The sequence below is a fragment of the Danio rerio genome, chromosome 9 (assembly GCF_052040795.2).
Source record: "Danio rerio strain M-AB ecotype USA chromosome 9, GRCz13ab, whole genome shotgun sequence".
Lineage (NCBI taxonomy): Eukaryota > Metazoa > Chordata > Actinopteri > Cypriniformes > Danionidae > Danio > Danio rerio.
Window position 1 is genome coordinate 26,601,952 of NC_141029.1, and position 13,129 is coordinate 26,615,080.

At 32.3% G+C, this 13,129-nt stretch overlaps 1 long non-coding RNA gene across 7 annotated transcripts in view; it reads right to left on the minus strand.

Moving 5' to 3' along the window:
• LOC141376130 (uncharacterized) overlaps positions 1-13,129 on the minus strand; it is a 352,849-nt gene that overhangs the window by 189,762 nt on the left and 149,958 nt on the right. The gene's annotated exons all lie outside the window — the stretch shown is intronic.

A 13,129-nucleotide genomic window follows, 5' to 3' on the forward strand; every position in this document is an offset into this window, starting at 1 on the left:
GTTTATTGTTGGCAATTATTAGAACAAGTTGAGTTTAGCTTGTCACAATTTATTTGTTTTATAACATGTTATTTTATAAACCACTCAGGGGTTTTAGCTGTTTTTTTAGCTTAATTTATCACAATTTCTTATGTGTCTTTTCATTTACCAAATGAGCTCGCCTTTGTCAGCATGATATGCATGTTTTTATATTCTATGAAAATGTTTACAAAATTTCCCCAAATTATTATAGAATTATTATTTCATTTTTCAGCAGTTCATTGAATTTCTAAATATCGCAATATATAAATCACAGGAAAAAAATATATCACAATGTCATTTTTTTTATTGAATTATTCAATAAAGTTTGTATAAATGACAGAAAACTAAATACATTGTTTCATTACTAATAGACTAAAGATTAAAACAAGACAGATGCTAAATAAATATCACAATATGTCTTGCCAAGAAGTTAAAAATATAATTTGTCTGAGGGATTTATCAACCATTAAATTTCAAACAAAACATCATCTCTTCCAGTCGGCTGAATGCTTGAATTTACTGTCTGGTTTTCATTCACTCTTTTAAGTGGACTATATTAGTAGACTAATGTAGACAATATTGATCAAGGGTTGATTTCAGATAGATCCTATATAGATATTTTTCTCTGTATCCACCCACTGTTTTTCAATATGCAGGTTAAGTTCCATTACTTTCATTTAAGCACAAAATAAATCAACATACTTATTGAGATCTGCACTTACTATAATATATTATATTTATTATGATACAAATGTCTTGCAATTCTTTAACATTTTTTTTTTCTAAAAATGCCTGAGAGTTTATATAGAATGTACATTTTGTTTTGTCATTTTAATATGTATTTCATGCTATTAACAAACCATTAACTAAGAGTTTTAGTTTGAACTACCTATTAGCTCCTAATGAATAGAAAGGTAGTAGTTGGGTTAGATTTTGGATAGGATGTAAAAAAAATCCTATTTAAGTGCTAATAAACAGTTCATGTCTTAACAATAGGCAGGTAATAAGCCAGTAGTAAATGGTGTGAATTGTTACTTATTCATTCATTCATTCATTCATTTTCTTTTTGGCTTAGTCTTTGACTTTATTTATCAGGGGTCGCCAGAGCGAAATGAACCGCCAACTTATCCAGCATATGTTTTACGCAGCGGATGCCCTTCCAGCTGTAACCCATTACTGGGAAACACCCATACATTCTCATTCACACACATACACTACAGACAATTTAGCTTACCAAATTCACCTGTACTGCATGTCTTTGGATTTGTAGGGAAAACCGGAGCACCCGGAGGAAATCCATTTGAAAGCGGGGAGAACATGCAAACTCCACACAGAAATGCCAACTGACCCAGCCAAGGCTTGAACTAGCGACCTTCTTGCCATGAGGCGAAAGCACTACCCACTGCGCCACCGCGTCACCCTGAATTGTTACCAAATTTAAATATTATATATTTGAATTTGAATTTATTGAATGGGATAGCCCCTTGAGATGAATTATCTCATTTTCGAGGGGGTCCTTAAAATGTTTACAATCTGAAGCCTAAATAAGCAACAACATGTAATCAAAAGTACAAACCATTTGATACTCAAATAAACAAAAAACATTTAATTTGGAGCCAATATTAATACCATTTGCAAGTTGCAAGTACATATTGTATACAGAGCATATTATAACAGTCGCAAGTACATATTGTATATAGATCATATTTTTTATACAACAATAAAACATTTTAGTGTGCATCTTCTGCAAACAATGTGTATGACAGTATGACAATATGATAGTCATTCTTTATATTTATTTTTGTTTGTTTTAATACAGTATATTCAGTATACAGCTTGATTACTGTAAAAGTATCTAATACAACTACAAAGAGCCCAAAATGTACAGCTGTTAAAAATAAATAATACTAACAATGCTTGAAACTGTAAGACTTTCACAAAAAACAAAAGATGAGAGGCTTTTAGAGCTTTTTGTTTACCGAGCGTGTTTGCAGGTGCGGTTTGCTTAATTGACGCTGATGAACCTTGTGCAGATTTATGCCGATTGATCCCCACTGAGAGGTTGTGATCAAAGTATCTTGGGTGCAAAGGGTCCATCAGGTGAACTCTACGAAAATGTTCAAAGGCCTCTTTGAAGTGGTTATTTTTTGCACTTCTGTTTGGAATGACACAACAACATGGTTGCCATGATTGTTCTCCCTTCAAAGTGCTCCGTGAAGGCATCATTTATGTCATCTGGATTACAACATTTCTCTCTCAGTCAGTTGCAGCTTGTTTGTTGAAAGGGTTTTAATCGCTTTGGTACATTATGTCTGTTTGTCAACTGTTCTGAATTTAGCAGGTAAATCAAGTCTGAAGCTATTCAAGCTATTTACTGTATCATTGATATTCTTGATTAAAGATTGTTCAATTCAAAGGCTTTCGCTCTGAATTTTTTCCAGCTTTCACATTTGCCTTGTCGTCTTTGAGCAAACTTTTAATAGCCTCATTCAAAGCATCAAAGGGTTTTGTTAACTGAACTATAGATTCTGTGTTTCCAATTTTACAGAGCTTCTGTAAATCCAATTAATTTCTGTCACCAGTATCAGATTCTGCTTCTGTTTGCCAAATGTAACGTTTTTTTTTTGTTTTTTTTGTAGAATATACTGTAGACACAACACTTCTTTACTGCATAAACACTAAAAAATCTGGGTGAAACCTGACAACATGAAGGAATTAAGTTAATTTATTAAATATATATATATATATATATAAGTGGATTGAACATAAACCAATTTTGTTGTCCCAAATAAAATAAGAGAATTGTGCTGTTTCAGCTCATTTTAACTAAGTAGTTCAAGTAGCAAACAGCAAACGTCATTTTTGAGAGTACATTACAAACTGCTTTTAAAGTAAGCATTTGCTATTTATGAGGGCAAAACAACGTTCCTTCACTGACCGCCATTCCTACTTACTATTACTTTAGAACTAATGTAGTAAGACAGTGATTTACTGTTGAAAATCACAAGTTGAACTTGTACAGTTGGACAAGACCAAATTCAATACATATTCCTGTGATAATACAATCTATAAATAGATAAATAGATGCCATACTAAGCACTGCAAGCAGGGAACATTTAGATAAACATCTAATATAGGCTGACAGATTAAGACATCTTCATAATGTGGGCTCATCTTGCTTAAATAAGCTTTATTTTGAATTTATTATATACTTTTTGAATTTCATTATTACTCCAATACATACACACACCAGCCACCAGCAGAAGACCCCACCGGGTGCCACTCTTGTCAACTAAGAACATGAATCTGGGGCTACAATTCACACAGGCTCACCAAAAATGGACAATAAAAGAAAAACATTGCCTGGTCTGATGAGTCTCGATTTCTGCAGCGACATTCGGATGGTATGGTTAGAATTTTGCCTCAACCACATAGAATCATGGACCTATCCTGCCTTGTATTAATGGTTCAGGCTGGTTGTGGTGTAATGGTGTGGAGGATATTGTCTTATTTGGGCCCATTAGTACCAATTGAGCCTTGTGTCAAGGCCACAGCCTATCTAAGTATTGTTGCTGACCATGTCCATCTCTTTATGACCACAGTGTAACCATCTTCTGATGCATGATTCGCATCATGGATGTGCAGCCAACAAATCTCATATGTCAATATGGAGCAAAATATCTGAGGAATATTTCCAGTACCTTGTTGAATGTAAGCCACGAAGCATTAATCAAAATGTGTTGTTTGTCCACATGTGTGTACAGTGATTATAGAAATCCCTTAGTTATTTTACAAATATTTAGCAAGTTATATTTCTAGGACATATTAACAGTATTTCCTTTAGTTTTTATTTATTTATGATTTTTTTATGATTTTAATATTATTGGTACCCTCAAGATTTGTTTTCTATTAACAACCAAACAAACCACTATTTTCCAATTAGTTGCCTAATTAACCCAACTTAATAACCTTAAGTCTTTAATTGCACTTTTAGCTAAACACTAGTATCTTGCAAATCCTGTCATCACAGCAAAGACAAAAGACAAGTTATTAGAAATTAATTATTAAAATTATTATAGTAAAAAAGTGCAGATTTTTTTTACTTTTTAAAAAATTAATACAAATTTCACCATTTTTTTATACAGTGTTTTAGAGATTATCTAAATATTACATTTACATTTAGTCATTTAGCAGACGCTTTTATCCAAAGCGACTTACAAATAGGAGTGTTTATATTAACATGCAGCTTCATAGATTAAATCACAGACAGTCAGAAGTGGGGAATAAAAACAGTGCATATGAAAGTGAAAGGAGACAAAAAAAAACGTACAAAGAGCAGCAGCTTTCAGTTATTCTGCAGAGCCAAAAATCTATAAAACACTTCGGAGTTTCGGAGTTGCAATCAGGACTGTTGCAACAGGACACACGAAGCCGACACCAAAGAACTAGCGCCCATGAAAACCAAAAAATAAAATGAACATAGACAAAGTGTAAACACACAGACACTGTGAAACATTAGTGTTTCATTAATGAAACATTAATGTAATAAAGGAAGAAGTCGAAAGTGAATAAGCTCAAAATGTTTCAGACCCCATGCACATGAAGTCACGTCCACTTGAGACTGGATCTACAAAAACAAGTTATGACAGATGTAAACAGCGTCTCTGTGACATATCCACTAGCTTTGTTGTGTGCATTAAACCTTCATTGTCCTTTGATCAGTTTTAGAGCTATAAAGTTTAGGTTTTAGAGTTTGTTTAAACTACAGCTTGTAAACTAGCAAAATAATAAACACTGCATGAGAAATGTTTAGAAAATCTTTGAACTGCAACTACAGTAGTCAACATTTAAAGGGAATCAAAGCCTTACATCAAGTGTGTCCTAAAACGATTTTAAAACGGACACATTCAGGTCTCAAGACAATTTTAAAAATGCTGTGATTCATTTCAACTGTTGACTACTGTACTGCAGTTCAGTTAAAATTTCAGGATTCTAAATGATTTGCCTGAGAAGAGCATTTTAACAAACTACAATCAAACAAACATTAACAAAGTAGTCCAAATAGTGTTTAATTCATGTTACTGCTCTGCATTTTTTATGAATTAAGGCCATACTATTATATTTGTATCTTGCAAAAAAAAAAAAAAAAATACAGCTTGAAATGTGCATTGCAGTAACTGGCCCCAAGATGAGCTCTTATTTTTGTGACACTTGGCCGGACTATCTGCCCGACTGTCACTAGAAAAATATTTTAAGTACGTTCAGAGAGAACCTTGTTTGGGTTGGTAAATCTTATATATTTTATGCTAATTGAAGCAATGGTGTTATCAGTTTGGCTGCTCTTTTGTGAAATGGGAACACGGTTTATATCTGTGCATGGCTGAACATGGCTAGATTTGTACAATAGAATATGTGGAGAGCGTCTGAAGTGAATATCAGAATCAGGTCAGGTAAACAAACAGCTGCTCTCCGGTTATTTCGGTAAAGGCTTTGGTCAAGAAGAAGAAGAGCTAAACAAGTTTTCAGGGCAAACCGTACAGTGAAAAATACATTGCATGCTTGCAGGTTGAAAAACATCCATGGATCATTGTCAACGAATCCTTGTGATACACTATTTGGCCAAAAGTTTGCTGACACCCCCTAATTAATTTATATGAAGGTCTCCAGTTAATGCAGATCAGGGTTTTATTTAGGTATTTTAAGATCTTCTGCACCACACACTGTAAATAATTTATTTTTAAAGATTTCTTTCTTCTACAGAATATAACGTAATAATGATTATTGTAGATTTTCATTTTGCAATCCTAACTGGGTTGATTTTATCTTATATAATTTTTATAATTCATATTTTTTCTCACAATTTTAAAAGACAAAATTAAAAATTAAAATAACAAACATAATTGTAATTAATGAATCAAGAATTGCGGGATATACAGACAGAACTGAAAGAACTCAGAGTTACAAAAATATATTTTAGCCCACAGTTCACAGTTGCCATTTTCCTGATTTTCCTGAGTTATTTTCTACATGTTATCCATGTTTACTTTCTCAATGACATGCAAGCAAACAACCAAATAAAAGATTTTAAGAAAGTAAAAAGGAATTGATTAACTTCCTATAACATGAGGCCTTCAAATTCCTCTACCCCTAATTTTAGGATGCAAACCCTCCAAAATAAAGGCAATTTTCATGATACAAAAAATTATTTTCTTTTCAAAAATTTATATCAACATAATTATGAAGGTCTCTTGGATCATCCAAATAAAACAATCTTTCAAGAGATCAATAGTTTTTTGTATACTATGTCAAATGTACAAGCGGCAACTAGATGTCAGTGGGCATATACTGTACCTTGTAAGTAAATAAAATTAACATCTCCCACTGGTCCCACTACTATAAAGATTTACAATAACACTGGTGCAAAGTTAAAGTGCTGAGTGAACACAGAACAACTACTGTTGTTAAAAAGCAGAGTCACTGAAGAAAATTACAAAACTACAACCAAATTCAGTCACGACCTTAGGCCTTGCTGTCCACACAAACATGGGTTTGGCTAAATTGCAACTTTTTGTTCTACACAAAAACATGGTATCTTGTCAGGGTGAAGATTTTTACTCAACTGAAAACTCAACAAATCTCTCAAAATCTCAGCTCACCAGGATGATTAAACTTCACAAGCAAAATCAGCAGCTTTACTAATAAGCTGTTAGACTGTTTCTGTCAGACTGTTTCTGTCAGATGTCTACAAAAGTCTGTAGTGAAATTTACTGAAAATGCCTGTTTTGTTAGATGTCATCAATGTTGTTTGTATTTACTTTTGTGTTTTTACACCAGTATTTACTTTACTTTTTGATGTTTTTTTTTCTTTGACTGCTGTAACTCAACTTCTGTTTATATAGAAATATATAAAATTCCTCTGAAAAGCCCTCACAAACTGTTGCATCAAAAATGGACATTTAAAGTATGCCAAAGAAGAACCATTTTGAGTTTCCCAAAGAACTTAAAAAAAAAAAATATATATATATATATATATATATATATATATATATATATATATATATATATATATATAAATATATATATATATATATATATATATATATATATATATATATATATATATATATATATATATATATATATATATTTGCTGTCAAAATTAGCATAATTTGAAATATTTAACGCTTTAAAAAATGTCCGCAATTAATGCAGTTGCAGTTTTTTTTAATTTCCTGTTGTGGCCGACGTGTATTCAACTTGCAAAGAAATTTTGATAAGAACAAGGAAGCACTTTTAGAAGGAAAGTTTCCTCCAGAGTTTCATGTTTTTTTGGGTGTTTCATTTTTAATTTTTCGACTTTAACTGCAGTTTGGCAGTTTCACTTTTATGCAGCAACATATTGATTATGCCCCCGTGACAATTATTGGAAGAGAACATGAAGTAGACTAGTGGAAGAGTGTTGTTTTAATGGAATTTGATACCGCATACCAAAAAAAAAAAAAAAAAAAACCTTGCATGACTTGGGTGGTTCTTTAAGGTAATCAAAATTTGCTGTTTACATGGTAAACTCTTAACCTAAGTACTGTCTCAATCCTATTAAAATCAGAGTATTGGTGTCCATGTGAAGGTACTCAGTGAAAATGCCAGATGAAGTCGCAAGCTGTCAAGGATAGTGCATTCCTCTGCTTTTAAGTTAATTCCATGAGCCCTAAAATTATCAGCAATACAACTTTTCAATCAGTAAATTTGTTTGCATTTATTATAATATTTCAATTTACATATTTGCAATGCCTGTATTTTGGATTTTTATTGCAGTACACTTAGTATCCTACATGGAAATCAATTTTAGTTTGTTATTGGAATTAATTGTTTTGAAATATAAATGGCAATAACATGCCTGTATTTTTATTTCTGTAATAAATATGGCTTTCAAGTCAACAGTTTGAGGATCTTGATGTTGTATTGCGGGTATTTTAAATGAAATCTGCGTTACAAGTTGAACAAAAATCTGATAAACTATCATATTTTGAATTTAAATAGCATCTTTGTCTTGAGTACACATTAATTTTACATTTGAATAGACAAAATTAAAAGTTTCAGTCTTTTATTTAAAAAGTGTAATTAATTAGTAAAAAATGTTAATCGATTGACAGCGCTAATATATATATATATATATATATATATATATATATATATATATATATATATATATATATATATATATATATAGGTTCTTCAGCTACTAAGAAACTTTGAAATCCATAAAAAAATAAAAATAAATAAAACCTACCTACCCAAAAAAAGTTCTTTACAGTAGAAAAAGGCTTTTTTTTTAAGTCATGAAAAGTTATTCACACTATGAAAAAAAACTTTCACTAAATGTGTTCCTCTACACACTTAAAAATGAAGGTGCCAGAGGAAAAAAAAATCAAAACTGATTTAAAGTGTGGAACAGCAAGATCATTTCTACAGGCAAAAACAAACAACTGTAACAGCCAAATCTGTTTATCAAAAGAACATTTTCGCATGCTTTGGCCAAATGATGAACTATCTTCATGATACTGCTGAAACGAATGCTGAAAGCTGTGTGGGCTGGGAGATAAAGGACTCTCAAGACTTTGCAGGTGCATTAATGAGCTTTTACAAGAATATGAAGAGATTGGGTCTTTTCTGATGACCAGCATGCTTTTGCAACCCCTCCAAGTTGTTTTCCTCCTTCCTCTCCTAAGACTTCGACACACAGCATGTGCCATATATTTTATGTATATAGCACAAAAAAACAGGATTTTTCTTGTTTTTTAAGGGAGAAAATCCTGCCCAGAGCAGATATGGGGAATTGGTTTATGACCTTGCGGATGAACCAAAAAGTCATATCATTCAATGAAAAATAAACTAAACTCAGATATAATGCACTGTATGCAGAGTTGTACTCAACATATTCAATTTTTTCAATCTGTCTTTAATGAAAACCCTTTGAAAATGAGCTGGTTTAAGTTATTTGCTGTTTTTTTATAGGGTGATGCTACAGTAAAAGATATGAACATCGAGATAAAGATATGTAGAGGCATGTTCCTGAGAAATGATTTTGCTACAGGGGAGAGCGCTGTAAATGTAACCCCAGAGAAGATAAATAAACATATTTACAATGCAAATAAATATAGAGTCATAAGAAGAGAACAAGCAAAAGCAGAGGGAATTGCCCCAGATCTGAAACAGTTTTTCTGACCTCTTTTGAATGATTTGGAGGGGTTTCATTCTGCACTATCACCACAATACACATCCTCATGTTCACTGTAGCTAACTGGATCAAATATTTACGGTGGGACTTTCCAGCCCTGCATGATTTTGGGAAATGAGGCCCTTCAGCAAATGCTCATTTCTGCTGACAATGCAGTAAAAGACTCCTGTAAACTGTAGTTCATAATGGATTTCCGTAGATATGATAGTTTGCCTCAATTGAAGGGATGTAATACCAGAACAGACAGAAAAGCAGCAATATTGAAATGTAAAAAAAAAAACAGTAGCTTAGCATAATGCGGAATAGTGAGTAGAATAAAAAATACTCATGGTCACTGAATCATATTAATGTTGACACATTCCTTAATGAAAATAATGTTATGATATAGTGCTGCATTACAGTAAATACCTCACAAATATATTACTATTTTATATTGTTCAATTTAACAATGTAATTTAACATTAAATTTCTAAACGGGTGATCAAAGATAGAGATGTACTTTTTAAATGTCTTTGTATAATATGTATCTAAAACACTGAGCAAGGCTGTACACTCTAAACACATAGATATTATCAATAAATGCATCTCCTTGATCACAAGTGGAATCCTCTTTTTTCTTACCTTTTTATATTTTATACATGATGTTGATGTTGATGTTCTGGGGGATTAAAAGATGTAGAAACACACAACCAAATTTCTACAGTACAGTAAATTGTATTTAAAGTAGAGATGTTCAGTTCTGACCACGTGATCGGAAATCGAGCCCGACCACGCAGTTTCAGAATCAATCGAAATTGGATGTTACCTCTCAAACAGGACTTGATTATATGCAGTTGAAGTCAGAATTATTACTCCCCTTTGATTTTTTTTTTTTTATATTCCCAAATGATGTTGTTAAAAGAGCAAGAAAATTTTCACAGTATGACTGATAATATATATTTTTTTTTTTTCCTTCTGGAGAAAGTCTTATTTGTTTCATTTTGGCTAGAATAAAATATTTAAATTTTTCAAACACCATTTTAAGGACAAAATTATTAGCTTTTAACTATTTTTTTTCGATAGTCTACAGAACAAACTATCATTATACAATAACTTGCCTAATTACCCTAACCTGCCTAGTTAACCTAATTAACCTAGTTAGGGCTTTAAATGTCACTTTAAGCTGTATAGAGGTATTATTTACTGTTATTAGTGTTGGGCGATATACAAAATTTTCAGATGGCCATATCGTCCCCAAACAGAAACAGCAACACATGCGGATTGACATCACCTTGTTGCAGAGACGCTATTGGCTTAAATGTCATCAAAGTTGAACATGGAAGCAGCTTGAATCAGAAAACACGAGTATGTCTGCAGTCCGGAGGTATTATAAAGTTGATGACAACATTGCCATATACCAAACTGAGAGATATGTCAACTTGGGAATGCCTGCTGGGTATTTTAAGTTGAGGTGCTATTTGTTTTTATATTAGTTTTTCTTATATTTACTGTTGCACTAAAGTCCAAAAGTGATCTGTTTGTAAACAGAGTTGTTGAATCTTAAAATAATTTTTTTTTAATCAATTTCTTTTTTTTTTTTAATCAAATGACTCTGATTTGGACTCGAGGACCAAAAAAATAATAATAATAAAAAATTGGGACATCCCTAATTTAAAGCAAGTACTGGATCCTAAGTTATCTACAGTAGTAGAAACTGATATTACAACAGAACACATAGGTCAAGAATTATATTTAAATTTGGCATGTCAAAATTGATCTGTGCAGCTTTAAATCTAACAGACCTGCCCTTTTTCTTGTGATGTTTTCTGTGTTTTATTATCATTTATTATTCCATGTTACAGGATCTTCACAAAACCATAGATACATATTCAAATATAAGAGTGAACACTTAAGGTTTTTATTGACATCTTTGGATCACAGAAGAGGTTAAAGCAAGATGTGAATTTGTTTTGCTCTTTTATTTAAAGTTCGAATATCAGGTGTGAACAGGTGCTGAGAAAATAATGATTGTTTCTTTGGTGTTTCTTGCATCTACAGCTGTTTTCTTGAACTTAGTAACTTCATTTTATCATTCATTCATTTATTCATTTTCTTTTCCGCATAGTCCCTTTATAATCTGGGGATTGCCAGAGCGGAATGAACTGCCAACTTATCCAGCATGTGTTTTACTCAGCGGATGCTGCAACCCATCATTGGGAAACATTCATACACACTCATTCATACAGTATGGATAAGTCTTCAGATTTGTGGGGGAAACCGGAGTACTTGGAGGAAACCCATGCAAACACGGGAGAACATGCAATCTCCATACAGAAATGCCAATTAACCCAGCCAAGCTCCAACCAGCAACCTTTTTGCTGTGAGAAGATCTTGCTTCCCATTGCACCACCGTGATGCCTACATTTTATCATTACTCAAAACTCTGAGACAATTCACTATCTTTAAAAAACAAACACTGCAATCCCATGTGGTGTGCTTACTTTTTACAGCACTGTATTTAATATTAAAAGGATAAACCAAAACACAGAACAAGGTAAGACTGGGAGAAAAGAGGACTAGGGAAACAAAATTTCATTTTTACTTGAAATGGTGGGAGAGGACAAGAGTGAAAGAGTCTGACTTGCTGTCAGGCAAATGATGGCCATTAAAAACATGGGGCCCATACATGCTGTCAGGCCTCAGACTCTCTGCTCTGCCTCTTCACACTCCCTAATTAGAGTCCCCTGTCTGAACACCCTTCTCTTCCCTTTACATCCCTCTGTGGAGCGTGTATTTCCTGAAGCAGACACCTGAGGCAGCCGTACCGGACACTGCTGCGGTTCATGCTGTCAGATCGCACATGGCTGAGTGCAGTTGCTAAATAAAACCCACATCACATTCCTTGATTAATGTTTTTCACAGAGCAGGCTTCAAAAAATATTGTACCGCATCTTTGGTTCTGAACGTCAATTGAAAAATACATGTAGAATTATATTTTTATATTTAGGCATGTATAGTGAAATAGACATTGTGTTATTATTGGCAAAAAACATTACTTTGGTAAAAGTGGACAAGGAACATCAGGATTTTGTTATAACATACAGTACATTTAAAGGTTCCATAGAATGATTTGATACAATGTGTGAAATATTATCTGATATCTAGATATAGTGCTCAGCAAAATTGAGTACAACTCATTTTAAAAATGAATATTTTATCCATTTCTCAGTGAATATAGGCAATGTATTTTGTTGCATTTAAACAAAACAGATTTATTAAACGGATACAGTTGAAGTCAGAATTATAGCTCCCCTAAATTATTAGCCCCCGTTTATTTATTTATATATATATATATATATATATATATATATTTTTTTTTTTTTTTTTTTTTAACACATTTCTAAACATAATAGCTTTAAGAACTCATTAGTAATAACTGATTTATTTTTCTTTACCATGATGACAGTAAATAATAATTTACTATATATTGGCTAATAATTTTGACCTTAAAACGGTATTTAAAAAATTGATTCTAGCCAAAATAAAACAAATAAAGTTTCTCCAGAATAAAAAAAATTATCAGACATACTGTGAAAATTTCCTTGCTCTATTAAACATAATTTGGAAAATATTTTAAAAAGAAAAAATAAATCAAAGGCGGGCTAATAATTCTGACTTCAACAGATTTATTTATTAAAATAACATTTTAGTTACCGAACATATTTAGCAATTGAAAGATAATACAATTAAATGATAACAGATAAGCTCCATATTTGACTTCAGTACTGACTAATCTAATGTATTTGCACAACTATAATATTGTATAGCTTCCTATTAAAAATATGAGTTTAAAAGAGAGATTTGTGAGGGGGGTACTTATATATGCTGAGC